The following is a 15,522-nucleotide window of genomic DNA, read 5'->3' as shown; positions in this document are numbered from 1 at the left end:
ACGACTTTTTAAAAAGAAATAAAAGGCGCCCCTCCGTCTCTCCTCTTCTCCACGACACTCAAATATCCCGCGAGCTGATGCCGGGGTATGTTGCGTTGTTATGATGAGACAATTATCTGGTTTTAGCAAGATAAGTCTCTCATTAAAACAAGAAACCTTTGCCTGTTAAAGGGAGAAAGTTATATAGTTATAACAAGTTGCCTTATCAGCCGTCTGGAAGCAAAACGCTTTGGTAAAATCCTTGAAAGTCACGTGACCTCCCACAGCCGGAAGAGGCAGCCTGTGTGCCTGTGAGCCTGCGCTCAGGGCAGTATGTGAGCCTTTGAGCCTTGAGCCTGTGAGTCTGCGCAAGGGGACACAAATCGAAAAGATACGCATACAAATCCTTCCACGCATTTGTGCATCTCACGCGGCAGAACAGTAGCAAAAATCACGTGTGTAAAGAGAGCCAACCGAAAAACCGCTTGACTTGTAACCAATGATTTGTCTGTATTTCTGGGTCTTGAAGCAAAAACACTTCAGACACAAGTGTCTCTGTGTGTGCTTACAGATTGATCTACACATTTGCGAATCTCAGTACACATTTGCAGATCTGAATACAGATTTGTGGATTTTTTACACATTTGCAAATCTCTGTACACATTTGCAGATCTGAATACAGATTTGTGGATTTTTTATACATTTGCAAATCTCTGTACACATTTGCAGATCTGAATACAGATTTGTGGATTTTTTACACATTTGCAAAACGGATTACACACAAGTAGTTTTACACATTTGCAGATTGTTGTACAGACACTCAAATCTTCTCACACATTTACAAATCCCACTGCACACGCACAAATCGAGATACAGACACACAACTCTCCACACACATTTACAAATGTTAAAGCTACTATTTTAGCCCCATAGATGCCCAGACACGACCCAATTGGTCGTGTCTAGTTGTTCTTAATCTTCAAATTCTTCAAATTTTTCAAATTTTTCAAATTCCTTCAATTTTTTTCAAATTCTCCAAATTTCTTCAAAATTTTCAAATTCTTCAAATTTTTCAAATTCATGAAAATTTTCAAATTTCTTCAATTTTTTCAAATTTCTTCAAATGTTTCAAATTCTTCAAATTTTTCAAATTCTTCAAATTTCTTCAAATTCTTCAAATTTTTTTAAATTCTTCAAATTTCTTCAAAATTTTCAAATTCTTCAAATTTCTTCAAAATTTTCAAATTCTTCAAATTTTTCAAATTCATGAAAATTTTCAAATTTCTTCAAATGTTTCAAATTTCTTCAAATTTTTCAAATTTTTTGAATTCCTTCAAATTTTTCAGATTTTTCCAATTATTCAAATTTTTTCAAATTTTTCAAATTCTTATATTTTTTCTAAAATTTCAAATTTTACAAATTTCTTCAAAAAAATTTCAAATTCTTCAAATTTTTTCAAATTCTTCTATTTGTTTCAATTCTTCAAACTTTTTCAAATTCTTTCAAATTCTTCTATTTGTTTCAATTCTTCAAACTTTTTCAAATTCTTCAAATTTTTTAATTTTTTCGATTTGTGTGTGTTCTTTGTTCTATTCCCTGTTCGTTTTTGTAAAAAAAAAAAAAAAAAATGCGGCTACTATAATCACGAGGTCTTCTCTAGTTTATGATGTGTACACCAGAGGGCGCTAATTTCTCAATCGATAATTTTAACTTTCCAATAAAATAAATGTTTAGAACAAGATTTTTTTATTTTTTTATTTATTTATTTTTTTTAATTGAATATATAGAAAAACAATAACAATCTCAATTAACAAGTCAATAACAATTATTTCAATACAAGTAGAAATATCACAACTCCTGCTTTTGAAAAATACAGTTAAATACAAAGGCTGGAACAAAGTATAAAATAAAATAAAATGAATAAAAATAAATAAAATAATAATAGTAGTTAAAATAAATTAATCCGTGGGGACTACCAACTGAAAATCTTCAATTAACTTAAACAATTTAATTGCATTTAAATTTTGCATCTTTCTCAGACATCTTTTGAAAAGGGAAAGTTCGTTTTTGAGAGCAGAGATTGAGAGGGAGCATTTTGCATAACGACATTTATGGATATAATACTTTGTTACAATTATTATAATATTGATTAAAAATTCCAATTTTTTTTCTTTAATGGATAAACCGAATTGAATGTTTTTCAAGGAAATAAAATCTATATTTATTGTTTTAGAAGACAGAAAGTTCCGAAGTTGATCCCATAAGTTTAATACTTCTTTACATTCATAAAAAAGATGTTTAGTTGTTTCCAATTGAGTTGTACAAAAGCCACAATTCTCGACATTAAACTTAAATCTTTCCCTTAAAAACTCATTTGAAGGATATATGTTATTTATTATTTTAAATTGTAATTCTTTATATTTAGGAGGAATTGGGAATTTCAAATAATTTGTCCTAATTTTGACTATCATAGATTTCTTAAAATTTTGTAAGAGAACTGTGTTTTTTGTTCTTCCTGGGTACATATTATTTATAGAATACTGATTCAAAAACTTGTTGTTGCACCTATTATCTCTAATGTCCACAAATTGCTCAAATGCTCAAATTGAATCTTATGGAGTCTAGGAATAAGGAAATTAGGTAAACTGTTTTTAACTGAATGAATGAGGACATCAGGGATACTTCGTAAAACTTTCTTATAAATTCTTAGTGAACAATCATTTCTATACTTCCTGTTAAAATTCTCCAAACTTAGAAAATCACCATTTCCATCCAGTAAATGAGTAATTGACCAGATTCCTTTATTCCACCAATTTTCTAGAAAAATAGATTTTCTACCACATAGAATGGCTCTGTTGTTCCACAGTGGAACATTATGAGGGCTAAAGTTATGCTTAAACATTAACTTCCACTGTAACAAAACCTGTTGGTGGAAATTAGAGAGTTGTAGGGGGAGTTTTGATAATTCAAAATCACATTTCAATAACAACTCAATACCTCCAACTTTTTGAAATACGAACGACGGAATAACAAATCAAATGAGATCACTGTTTTTTATAAGGGACTGAAGCCATCTCATTTTTAAAGTACCATTCATAATTTCAAAATCAATTGCCTTGATACCACCTTCCTCATAATTTTTTAGCAAATCACTTTTTCTGATATAATGGTGTTTGTTTTTCCAAATAAAGTTAAAATTAATTCTATTAATCTGTTTTATGATATTTGGAGGGACGGCTAAGGAATATGCAGGATACGTCAGCCTGGATAAGGATTCAGTTTTTGTTAACGTTCTACCAAACAACGTCAAGTCTCTTTGAAGCCAATTATTTAAGGTTTTGCCACATTTATCAATGTTGTCCTGTAAATTTTTTCTAACGCTGGTAGCTTTACATTTAGTAATCCACATGCCTAAGTATTTAATCTCATTTTTAACTGGAATATTGAAAATTGAAGAATCAGAACAGTTGTGAATGCTCATAATTTCACATTTGTTTATATTTAACTGCAGCCCTGAGGCTTGAGAGAACAACTCTATTACCTTTAGAGCTATAGGAATTTGTTCTTTGTTTTTTAGGAAGAGGGTTGTATCATCTGCAAATTGGCTAATGATTATTTTCTGGTTATTTATTTCCAAACCTTCAATATTGGAGTTTTTAATTGTTATTGCTAGTAGCTCTGTGACTAAAATAAATAAGAGAGGCGAGATACTGCAACCTTGTCTGATTCCTCTTTCTACTTTGAATCTGGGACATGTGCCCTGTGACAGAGACACGCAGCTATTGATATTGGTGTTTAACATGGTAATCATATTAAGAAAACTATTACCAAATCCGAAATGTCTCAACGTGTTAACAATAAATTGATGTTCTACAGAATCAAATGCTTTGTGAAAATCTAAAAACAACATAAAACTATCATCTTTTATTAAGTGACTATAATCAATAAGGTCCAGAACCAGGCGGATGTTGTTATGGATGGATCTGCCTTTTAGAAAACCAGATTGTGTTTGACTAATTATTCTAGGCAAGCCAGTTTTTAACCTCATTGCCAAAACCTTTGTTAGGATCTTGTAGTCTGTGTTCAATAGCGTGATAGGCCTTAAATTATTTAAGTTTTTCTTATCTTTACCAGGTTTTGGGATTAGTTTAATTATGCCTTGTTTCATAGTTTGCATGAGTTCCTTTCTACTAACACATTCTTCTACAGCCTGAAACAACAAAAGTTTTAAATCCTCCCAGAAATGTTTATAAAGGTTAGCTGTGAGTCCGTCTGGACCAGGAGCGCGATCAGACTCCATATTTCTTATAGCAATGTCAAATTCAGAGATTCTTAGCTCTTCATCACAGATTTTCTTAAAGTTTTCATCAATAGTAGGAACTAGATTACTTATTTTATCAAAAAAGGATGAAGTAATTCTCTCTGTATGTGAAGATTTATAAAGATTACTATAGAAATTAAATACTTCTTCTGTTATTCTATTAGTCTCAGAACATTCCACTCCATCAATAATAAGACTATTAATAGAATTATATTCCTGTCTATGTTTTTCTAAGTTACAAAAGAAAGCACTATTTTTTTCTCCTTCTTCGATCCACCTGGCTCTGGACCTTACATAAGCACCTTTTGCCTTATTTATGTAAATCTCATCTAATTTAGATTGCAATTTATTTATTGTTTCTTTATCTTCATCAGTCCAACTTAATTTTCTGTAAAGTGACATAAGATCTTTAATCACTATTGTCTCTTCTACTTTTTTTTCTATGTAATTCTTGACCAAATTTTATTGAAAACTTTCTAATACTGTATTTCAAGTATTCCCACTTAAGAATTGGTGTTTCAATAGAATTATCATTTGATATATTTAGAATAAGTTCTTTAATAAATTGACAAAACTCAAAGTTTTTAAGAAGGTTTGAATTAAATTTCCAGTAATTATTGGGTTTAGAACGTCTATCTAGATTTTGTAGTTTTAAACTAATAATGCAGTGATCACTTAAAGGACAGTTTGCTATCTCTGTTTCTTTAATACACTCTAGAACTGCAGTAGATACCAGCCAATAATCAATGCGTGATTTACTTTGACCATTAGGTTTGTGCCAGGTGAACTGTTTGACTCCACTGTGTAGCGTTCTCCAGACGTCCATCAATTTCGTGCTGCTAACAAATTCTTTAACAATAGGATTTGGAGTTTCTTTTGCCAGCAGTGAAGGCCAACGATCCATATATTCATCTGGAGCCAAGCTGAAATCCCCTCCAACTACGATATGATCAGTAGGAAAATTAGCATTAAACTCTGCAATAACCATTGTTATCTGATGTAGCAGATTCCTGTTGTATTGATCCTTATTATATCCATTAATGTTTAACAAAATTATTGGGACATTATCAACTTCTAAAACACAGGCCACCCAATGTCCATCCTTATCTGCTTTTTCACTCAAAATCTTACCGGGACACCTGAAAAAGCAGATGGCGACTCCAGCAGATCGATTTGTCCCATGACTGAAGAGAATTTTATCTCCCCATTGCTGCGACCAGAACTTCACGTCAGATGTGTCAGAATGAGTTTCCTGTAAAAAGGTGCAATGTGCTTGTTGTCCTTTACAAAACAAAAAAACTGCTTTCCGTTTAAGTGAGTCTTTCAGTCCCCTTGTGTTAAAAGAAACTAAAGAAAAATCTTTTTTTATCTGAAAAATAGAACACATGAACCTATGCACAAACGGTTTAGGAGAGTGAAAAGAAAAAACCTTGAGTGAGAGGTCCCATTAACAGAACAGTCCTCTATCTTTCCATGTTCATTTCTGCTGCATCTCAGTTCTCAGCTGTAGAAGCATCCATGATGCGTTTGCCTTCAATGAAACCAAACGGGCCCCTGAAGCCCGCAGCTTTGCCTTCTTTTCTTGCCTTTTCAATTTTTGGCCACGGAACTTGTCTCGCTTTCCAATCTTCTGGTGTCAAATCTTCAGAGAAGCGAACTCCTTCTTCTTTGGAAATGGGAGAAGTTTTAGTTCTCCTCCAGATGTCGTCTCTTAAGGCTCGTCTCACAAACATAATGATGATCTGTCTGTCCCTGTTATTCATCCTTCGACCCACTCTATGGACAACATCAACCTCTTCATCCATCTTTGAAGCCAAATTAGGTGCAATTTTGCACAGAAGGGCCACCACTTCTTCACGGATGTTCTCATTAGACTTTTCCTTTTTTCCTTTTATGCGGAGGCACCACCGTCTTTTATATCTTTCACTGTTAAGGACACCTTCTTTCAACTGCATGTTCTCTTTGGAGAGTGTATCCACTTGTTTCTCCAATGCTGTTATTTTCTTTTTGCAATCTTCAAGCTCTTCTGAGTTTAGCTGAACCGATTTAGCAATAGCCGCTAGCATAGCACTGTGTTGCTTCATTTGCGTGCCAACTTCTTCCATGCGGTCATCTACTTTCTGTCCTAAGGAACTTATGGCGTTTAAAATGGACTCGGTGTTCATTTGTTCCTGGGACGTACCTTTTGTTCTTTTCTCCATGTGTATGTTTTTTTCTGGAGTGCTGGTCGGGGTATTGGCTTCCCTTTCCCGTTTGCTAATTGTTGCTGACTCCATAGGCACAGAATAGTCGTGATCACTTTCAGAGCTTTTAGTATGCAGAGTCTTGACTGCAGGTGGCATAAACTTGTTGCTTTTCTTCATATTTCAAGCTGAGAGCTGATTTTACAGATATTAACTAATAGTTCACTTCATAAAATAATTTAGTGTCGGGACCTCTTTGGGAGCTCAGAGAAATACGACTGCCCTGTCCGCCATCTTCTCTCAGCTCCTCCTCCGATCAATAATCGATCGTCAAGCCTCAACTCACAAGATTATTTGTATAACGAAATTCACCGTATAATTAAAGATTAAATATTTTTTTCCAGTCCTGTTTGAACAAGCAATAAAACTAACAGAGTGCATTCAGACAATACAGATAAACGTTATGCAATGATAACTTCCCGGACTGGAGGATGCTGGAGCATATCCGATGATGACGTCAAGCAATACAATGGAGAGAATGTAAAACGTATCAATTTCTTTCAGAAAAGTCTTCAATATTTTATTTACGATATAGTTTAGCATTTTTTTAATGATTTAAGTATAGAAATAATTATTTTCAGTACCGTAATTAAATTTTTTTTGGCGAACCGGAAGTTATTCTGTTTGCGCTTGCGCAAATGAGCTGATGGTACGGATCGTGCTACCGGTACGGATCGGGTAGTGACAGCGCGCTCACTGTTGCGCAGACTGTTTATTTCATGCGACTTTGGGCTTGTTTTATTCTAAAGGCGCTTGTAAATTTCATGAGTCACGGGTTTTTTGGGACGTTTCTAAAAGTGAAATCGCTTATTTGGGCTCTAAAATAGGTGACGAAACAGCGGTTATTAAGAGACGTTTCTTCACTAGACACTTTGTATCCAGCTGAAATATCCCTCCGCCATAGGAGCCAACGGTAGTAAAGGCAGACAGAGCAACTCTGCACATATTTTCTGCAGTTTACGGTGCAATAACCGGTGATAACTGCTGAAAGTAGATTACTTGGTGCAGATCACCATTTTGAGCAGACATTGGTTCTAAAGATGAGTTTTTAACACGCTGATAACATTGTAGAAACCCAACCCATAAACCGTACTTTAATGCTTATTAATTTGTTTTCTCTGTATTTGACAAACTAAGGCTGAATTACGTTGCCAAACGAAGGACCTGGAGTTACTAAACAGTTGCTAAACAGTCTCATTCAGGGTACTAAGCTCCTGCCCAGTTGCAAGCAAAGACTGGAATGACCTGGAAAGACTGGAATGACCTGGAAATTTAAAACCTTTTTCCAGGCTTAAACTGTATGAATATGGAACAGCAAACAAAAATACTGTTGTTGGTGTGAAAGCTCAAAATTAGATGTGTGAGAGAGAGAGTGAAAAAGCGAACAATAAAACTTATGACTTTATTGAAATGCAAAATTTTTATCAATTTATATGCATATGCCTAATACCATGTCTATCTTTGTTTAAGAGGCAAAAAAATATATATCGGCATGGTATTTATTTACAAATGTATTTACACATTGTGTAAACATCAGGGCGTCATGATTAGTCATTTAGCCATTATAGTCCAGAGTTTAACATTTGGCACTAGGATGTTTTCATTCCAATTCTCAAAAGTGCTTGAAAAATAACAAAATAAAATTATTTTTTGTACAAGCATGTATTTTATTAGTGTTATTTATTGCAAAATTGCATATTAAAATGCCCAAACAGGCTATTACACTTTCAGAAATAAAAAGGATAAAACATGCAATTAATTTGCACTATCGACATTATGTGATTAATCGATTCAAATTCAAATTTGTAATCGTTTGACAGCCCTAATATAAATACATGTCTTGTGTCCTTCACATTTGTTAATTTAATACGTTTTCTGCTCGAAGCGGTTAAAGTAAACTAATACCCACTCCCAAAGTATTTTGTCATATTTCGGCCCGAAAAATCAACAGAAAAGGTCAAGAGTAGATGACGGGACAAACAGCCATGGTAATGTTACAGGACGAACTTTGGTGGATGATGAAGATTTGCAGGCAGTGTCACAAGACAAGAAGCAGCAGCAGCAGCAGCCGATTTCTCCACCCTCCCGCCCAGGATAGGTTACATGCTGTCTCCAGCCAGACAGCATGCCACACAACGTTGTCGTTATGTTCATTTATAAAACACTTGAAATGTTTTAGATTGATAGAGCTATCTATCTATCTATCTATCTATCTATCTATCTATCTATCTATCTATCTATCTATCTATATATACATATATATATATATATATACATACACTCACCGGCCACTTTATTAGGTACACCTGTCCAACTGCTCGTTAACACTTAATTTCTAAGCAGCCAATCACATGGCGGCAACTCGGTGCATTTAGGCATGTAGACATGGTCAAGAGAATCTCCTGCAGTTCAAACCGAGCATCAGTATGGGGAAGAAAGGTGATTTGAGTGACTTTGAACGTGGCATGATTGTTGGTGCCAGAAGGGCTGGTCTGAGTATTTCAGAAACTGCTAATCTACTGGGATTTTCACGCACAACCATCTCTAGGGTTTACAGAGAATGGTCCGAAAAAGAAAAAACATCCAGTGAGCGGCAGTTCTGTGGGCGGTAATGCCTTGTTGATGCCAGAGGTCAGAGGAGAATGGCCAGACTGGTTCGAGCTGATAGAAGGGCAACAGTGACTCAAATAACCACCCGTTACAACCAAGGTGGGCAGAAGAGCATCTCTGAACGCACAGTACGTCGAACTTTGAGGCAGATGGGCTACAGCAGCAGAAGACCACATCGGGTGCCACTCCTTTCAGCTAAGAACAGGAAACTGAGGCTACAATTTGCACAAGCTCATCGAAATTGGACAATAGAAGATTGGAAAAACGTTGCCTGGTCTGATGAGTCTTGATTTCTGCTGCGACAGTCGGATGGTAGGGTCAGAATTTGGCGTCTACAACATGAAAGCATGGATCCATCCTGCCTTGTATCAACGGTTCAGGCTGGTGGTGGTGGTGTCATGGTGTGGGGAATATTTTCTTGGCACTCTTTGGGCCCCTTGGTACCAATTGAGCATCGTTGCAACGCCACAGCCTACCTGAGTATTGTTGCTGACCATGTCCATCCCTTTATGACCACAATGTACCCAACCCATGATGGCTACTTTCAGCAGGATAATGCGCCATGTCATAAAGCTGGAATCATCTCAGCCTGGTTTCTTGAACATGACAATGAGTTCGCTGTACTCAAATAGCCTCCACAGTCACCAGATCTCAATACAATAGAGCATCTTTGGGATGTGGTGGAACGGGAGATTTGCATCATGGATGTGCAGCTGACAAATCTGCGGCAACTGTGTGATGCCATCATGTCAATATGGACCAAACTCCCTGAGGAATGCTTCCAGCACCTTGTTGAATCTATGCCACGAAGAATTGAGGCAGTTCTGATGGCAAAAGGTGGTCCAACCCGTTACTATCATGGGGTACCTAATAAAGTGGCCGGTGAGTGTATGTTAGGATATCAACGAGGTCAAGTGGAACGAGCTGTTTATCCCAGAACTGCATGGCACACTTAGATGGCACTGACCCAAAAGATTGGCACATATCTATCAGATACCACCCCGGAGGTGACGCTGTTTCCCTGCTGATGTCACAGTTTGGATGTGTACAGCCCTTGCATGGGTGTGTCCCGAGATCCCTATATAATGTTTGTGTGATGAGTAATCGAGGCCTCCTGCTGATCAGGGGCCCATCAGCGCTGGTGTGACTGTAACTATTTCTCTGTCTTTACGTAGATAAAATATAACTAAAAGCATACTTGTCTGTTTAATGCGTCCTGCATTCAAGGTAATAAGTAAGTGGGGGTCGCCTGACTGGGTAAAACGAACTGGGTCCACCGAGGGTGCTTCACCGTAGACGGGACACGGTGAAACAATAACAAATTGGTGTTTCCGCCTGGACCCAAAAGGCGGCGTACCATCTTCCGTTTTTTCGGCCAGGACGTCATTCATTAGGGTCTATAATATACATGGTTGCAGGCGACCTAGCTTAACTCTTATCATTGTCTCATTGGAAACTTTTAATATAAGGACTTCAGCTTAACCAGTAAACTGATTGGTGTCCCACTATTCCATTTAGAAATTCCATATCAATTCTACCAACTGCAATCGATTCATAAACTGCGTTCCAAAGACCTTAAATATCCAATTTAAGGGGATTCATTAGAAACTTTAAATGTAGCTTCAACCTGGAAAGACTCACTCAAAGAAAGAAGGTTTTTGAAAGTTTATTTGACAAGAAATCTTGTCAAATAAAGACACTTGGCGCTTGGACCCCGGCAGTAGACATGGCGCTGATAACCGCCAGAGAGAATGATCTGCTGTGGGTGAGTTTTCTTTTTTTCTATATAAAAATCTTTTGAATGAAGTCATTGGATACCTAAATTAAACTAATGTGTAAATTCTAACTATTTTCATCTAACTGTTTTCATCTCACCTGCTCAGCCGATATCCTGATTATGCGCCTCCGTCCCAGCCTAACGGTGGCGGTCTCATCTCCTCCACCTTCTATAAAGTCCGGCTTGATGCTTGATGTGTGCAACTGCTCTTCACCTGAGCTTTCTTCACCCCCACCCGGTCTCCACCTTCGCACACCATACAAACGTCTGTTTGTTCGTACTGTACAGTTGATAACATATGCTACAAATAATATTAGTTTTTCTACTGGTATTGTAATATTTTCTTCTGACTGTACTTTGGCTTGCTGTGGAATTTAACTCGGTGTTTGTTCACTCTTGTTTTCTGTTGCTTCACATTTTTAACTGCTTCTGCATAGTGTCATGGTTTTCAGGTGTTTGGCCCACATGCAGACACAGTTGGAGAACAGAAACAGTTTAAGATGTTTAATTAAAGGCTCAACACAAATTTAATGCACGCAATGTGAGCAACAGACGAGGTTGGGACGTCAGAGCGAAGGGTACTGCGGGAAGAAAGAGGATATGACTAAGCGCTAGTCGAACCAGGGAAATCTACCAGATGCTGCTCTGCTTACCGCTTGGTAGGGAGGACCTATCTGGGGAGGATGAGTGGAAGGAGGAGTTCTGTGACCTTATACTCTCTGATGGAGGGAGATGGCTGAGCGACAGGTGAGCTGGCAGACGGAACATAGGTGGGGAGCCCGAGCAGCATCAAAGCGGAGGCAGGCAGGAGGAGCAGCTGGAAGAACCAGGGTGAATTCAGGAAGGGGAATCTCTTGTCCGGCTTGGTAACACCAAGTTGGCTAGAGGGGAATGCCAGAGCAAAATCTAAGCAGCAGGGATTCAGGGACCAGTCTTCGGTGCACGGAGACAACACGGGTGAGTAAATCCAGAACACGACTAACTGATGAAGACAAGAGACAGAGTTAGAGCCAAAATTCAGGAATCTCAAAAACTCACAGGAACGAAGATCAGTTGACAGGGCTATGGCCTAGGCATACCACAACGGGGTAACACTCTGGCATCTTCCAGCTGACTGAGCACTCCCTTTAAGCTCGAGTAGAGCAGCCTTAACAAGCCGCAGGTGGAGAACGGAAAACAGAATTCTGACACATATCTTTTTTAGTTATTTTAATCTTTATGATTTCTTTTGCCTTCTTTCTTACTTCACATCCTCAATACGTAACCTCCACAGTTACAACATTTTTCTTGTACTTTACATTCTTCAAAATTGTGATCTTCCCCACATTTTGGACATCTCTGCTTCCCTTTACAAACTGCTGCTATGTGTCCTTACCTTTGACATTTGAAACAACAAAGTGGTGGAGGGATATAAGGTCTAACCTGAAAACTGAGATAACCTATTTGAAAGTTTTGTAGCAGCTCTTTTTCTTCAAATTCAATCAAGATTGATAAACTTCCTACTTTTTCTCCATTTATTGTTTTTGACAATCTCTTCAAGTTATTCACTTTTGCACCCACAATACTTCTCTTAAGTTTATCAAGATCTTCATCTAAAGGGATCCCATAAATAACTCCTCTTATCTTTTTATTTTCTCCCATGATTTTTTTCTCCTACAGAGTTTTTTTTTTACAGATATTATACACATTTAAAGCATTATTCATCTTTTCTTCATTTTTACAAACTACCAAAAGGTTTCCATCTCTCAAAATATTTACCATTTCAACATCTCCAATTTTCTTTTTCATTTCTCTTGACTCCACAATGGGGCTGATGTTATCCTGTTCTTGCTTGCTTCTTGCTTCTCATTCTCAAGTTTTAATATTATTTTAAATTCCTTCCTCACAACGTTCTTCCTAACTATCCTTTCTTCGTCTGAACTACTTCCTTCCAGTTCTCGTTTACTGCCTTGAATTCCCTTTCCTACATCTGTTTTATTTCTTCCATGTCCTCTCCCTCTTCCACTCCTCACTGGCGTCAACCCTTCAAAATCCATACCTTCGTCATTTATTTATTTATTGGATTGCTGATAGGCCTGAAAAACTGAAGTCACTGGCCACCAACTTGCTACTCCCTACTCTCACAGAATCCCATAGGATTTGGTTGCAACAACAAAGCAGTTTTCTGGCTGTGAAAACAATATATATATATATATATATTGTGTGTGTGTGTGTGTGTGTGTGTGTGTGTGTGTGTGTGTGTCTGTGTGTATAAATAACATCCAAAATATTTCAGCACATGACTTTCTCAGTACTTGATAGTGTTAGTACATAGCCATATATAAAAGTATATGGCATTTGACATTTTAAAAGTTTTAAGCCCTCCCCTGAAAATGAGAAAATCATCGTTGTTCGATGCTGTAGCGCACATATTCCCTAGTCACTGGAGGAAAATAGGGAGTACCAATATGGCGGCTGGTGGCTTCACAGCGACGTGTACTAGCAACGGCCAATCAGCAAACCAGTGAATAAATAGAGATCAGTCCCGATGACCAATCCAACACAACCGTCCCCTTCTCCTTCTTCTTCTGTTTTCTGTTTTACTGATGTGCATTACCGCCATCTACTGGAATAGAGTGTGGATCAGGATGCTAAATATATATTCTTCCACAAAAAATTTAAATAATAATAATAAATAAAACTTATATCCATTCTATCAATTAAGTTTTCTTAAGGTAATTTCTTAAATAACAAAAATATTCAGAAGTAGAAATTTTGTACAAAATATCTTGTATATTTAACTGTAATTTATTTTCTTGTAATCGACATATTAATTCCCTTCTCTCAACAGACTATTTAGAACAGAACAACAAAACATGTTTTACTGTCCTTCTTGAAGACAAAAATCACAATTTCCTGTTGGATGTTTTCCATTTTAAATAATGTACTATTTAACCCTGTTAAATAGTATATTATTTACATAGTACATAGAACTCTTTTCTATTTCTTCCTAATGTCCTCATTGCACCAACTTTTCTTTCAATACTGTAAAGCCACCTTCCAGTTCTATCTCCTTCCCACTGCGTCTGCCATCTTTCCTTTGTCATGTTTGGTTTTAAGTGTTTTGCCCACATGCAGAATGCACTCGGTACACAGGTGATGTTTTTGAAGAGGATTTATTGACCATGGAAAGAAACACGGGTTTGTGGGAAGAATCTGCCACAGCGACGGTAACACAGGAGGGAAAGCGGAGCCAGAGGTGAAAGGACTGGTGACCACGGGCTTGATCTGTGACACATGGAAGGTGGGGTGGACGCGGGAGTGAGACGGGAGGCAGAGGCGGACGGTCGTGGGACTGATGATGGAAATAATTTCATAGGGGCCGGTGAAACGGGGTGACAGTTTTCGTGAGGTGGACCTGGAGGGGATGTCTCGGGTGGATAGCCAGACTCGCTGACTGGGATGGTAACTGGGGGCTGGGATCCGCCTCCGGTCGGCGAATCGGCGGTTCTGTTCAGCGGTGTGTCTGAGGGTCTGGATGGTTTGAGCCCAGAACTGTCTACATCGGCGTATGTGTTCGTTGACAGAGGGGACAGCGATCTGTTTGTTTTCCTCGGGAAGTAATGGGGGCTGATAACCAAGGGAGGCCTCGAAGGGGGACATGCCAGTAGCAGAGGAGATGTGACTATTGTGGGCGTATTCTACCCAAGGAAGGTACTTGCTCCAGTCTGAAGGGTTATTGGATGTGAGGCAACGGAGGGTGGTCTCCAGCTCCTGGTTCAACCGTTCTGTCTGACCGTTGGTCTGCGGGTGGTAACCTGAGGTAAGAGTGTACCGGGCCCCGAGGGCCGCGGCAAACTCCTTCCACACCCGCGAGATGAATTGAGGACCACGGTCAGACAGAACGTCCTGCGGGATTCCATGCAGGCGAAACACATGTTTCACCAGGAGCTGGGCCGTTTGGAGGGCTGAGGGGAGTTTTCGGAGGGGGATGAGGTGGCAGGCTTTGGAAAATCGGTCGACTACAGTGAGAATTGTTGTCATTCCTTGTGAGGAGGGGAGGCCGGTAACAAAATCCAGGGCAATGTGTGACCAGGGGCGTTCGGGGACCGGAAGGGGCTGGAGGAGGCCTGCTGGGGGTCTGTTGGATGGCTTATTCTGGGCACACACAGGACACGAGAGGACAAATTTTTTAATATCTTGGGATATGGTGGGCCACCAGAAACGTCGGGAGAGGAACGTGAGGGTACGATGAATGCCTGGGTGTGCAGAGAACTTTTCAGAATGGGCCCACTGGAGGACACGGGAATGGGCAGATGAGGGGACGTAGGTGCGGTTTGCCGGGCCGGTACCTGGATCTGGGTCCGAGCATTGGGCACGAGTAATCAGATCTTGCATCTCCCACTGGAGGGCTCCAACAACACAAGAAGGAGGGAGAATGGGTGCTGGTTCCTTCTCTGAGTCAGTGGGGGCATAAAGGCGGGACAGGGTGTCGGGTTTAAGATTCTTTGAACCGGGACGGTAGGAGATGGTAAGATTGAAACGAGAAAAGAAAAGGGACCAGCGGGCTTGTCTAGGGTTCAGCCGCTTGGCCGTTTGGAGATAAGCCAGGT

General features: G+C 38.7%; 1 long non-coding RNA gene across 1 annotated transcript; it reads right to left on the bottom strand.

Moving 5' to 3' along the window:
• Window positions 1-11,420: 11,420 nt before the first annotated feature.
• LOC110367793 lies at window positions 11,421-13,032 on the bottom strand. The gene is made up of 2 exons (XR_002427714.2): window positions 11,584-13,032; window positions 11,421-11,511 (listed from the first exon to the last, which is right to left on the bottom strand). It is a non-coding gene; the product is annotated as an uncharacterized LOC110367793 (long non-coding RNA).
• Window positions 13,033-15,522: the final 2,490 nt, after the last annotated feature.

Source organism: Fundulus heteroclitus, unplaced genomic scaffold, assembly GCF_011125445.2.
Source record: "Fundulus heteroclitus isolate FHET01 unplaced genomic scaffold, MU-UCD_Fhet_4.1 scaffold_313, whole genome shotgun sequence".
Taxonomy (NCBI): domain Eukaryota; kingdom Metazoa; phylum Chordata; class Actinopteri; order Cyprinodontiformes; family Fundulidae; genus Fundulus; species Fundulus heteroclitus.
The sequence above is the reverse complement of the archived record's forward strand: the minus strand, read 5'-3'. Positions and strand labels throughout refer to the sequence as shown.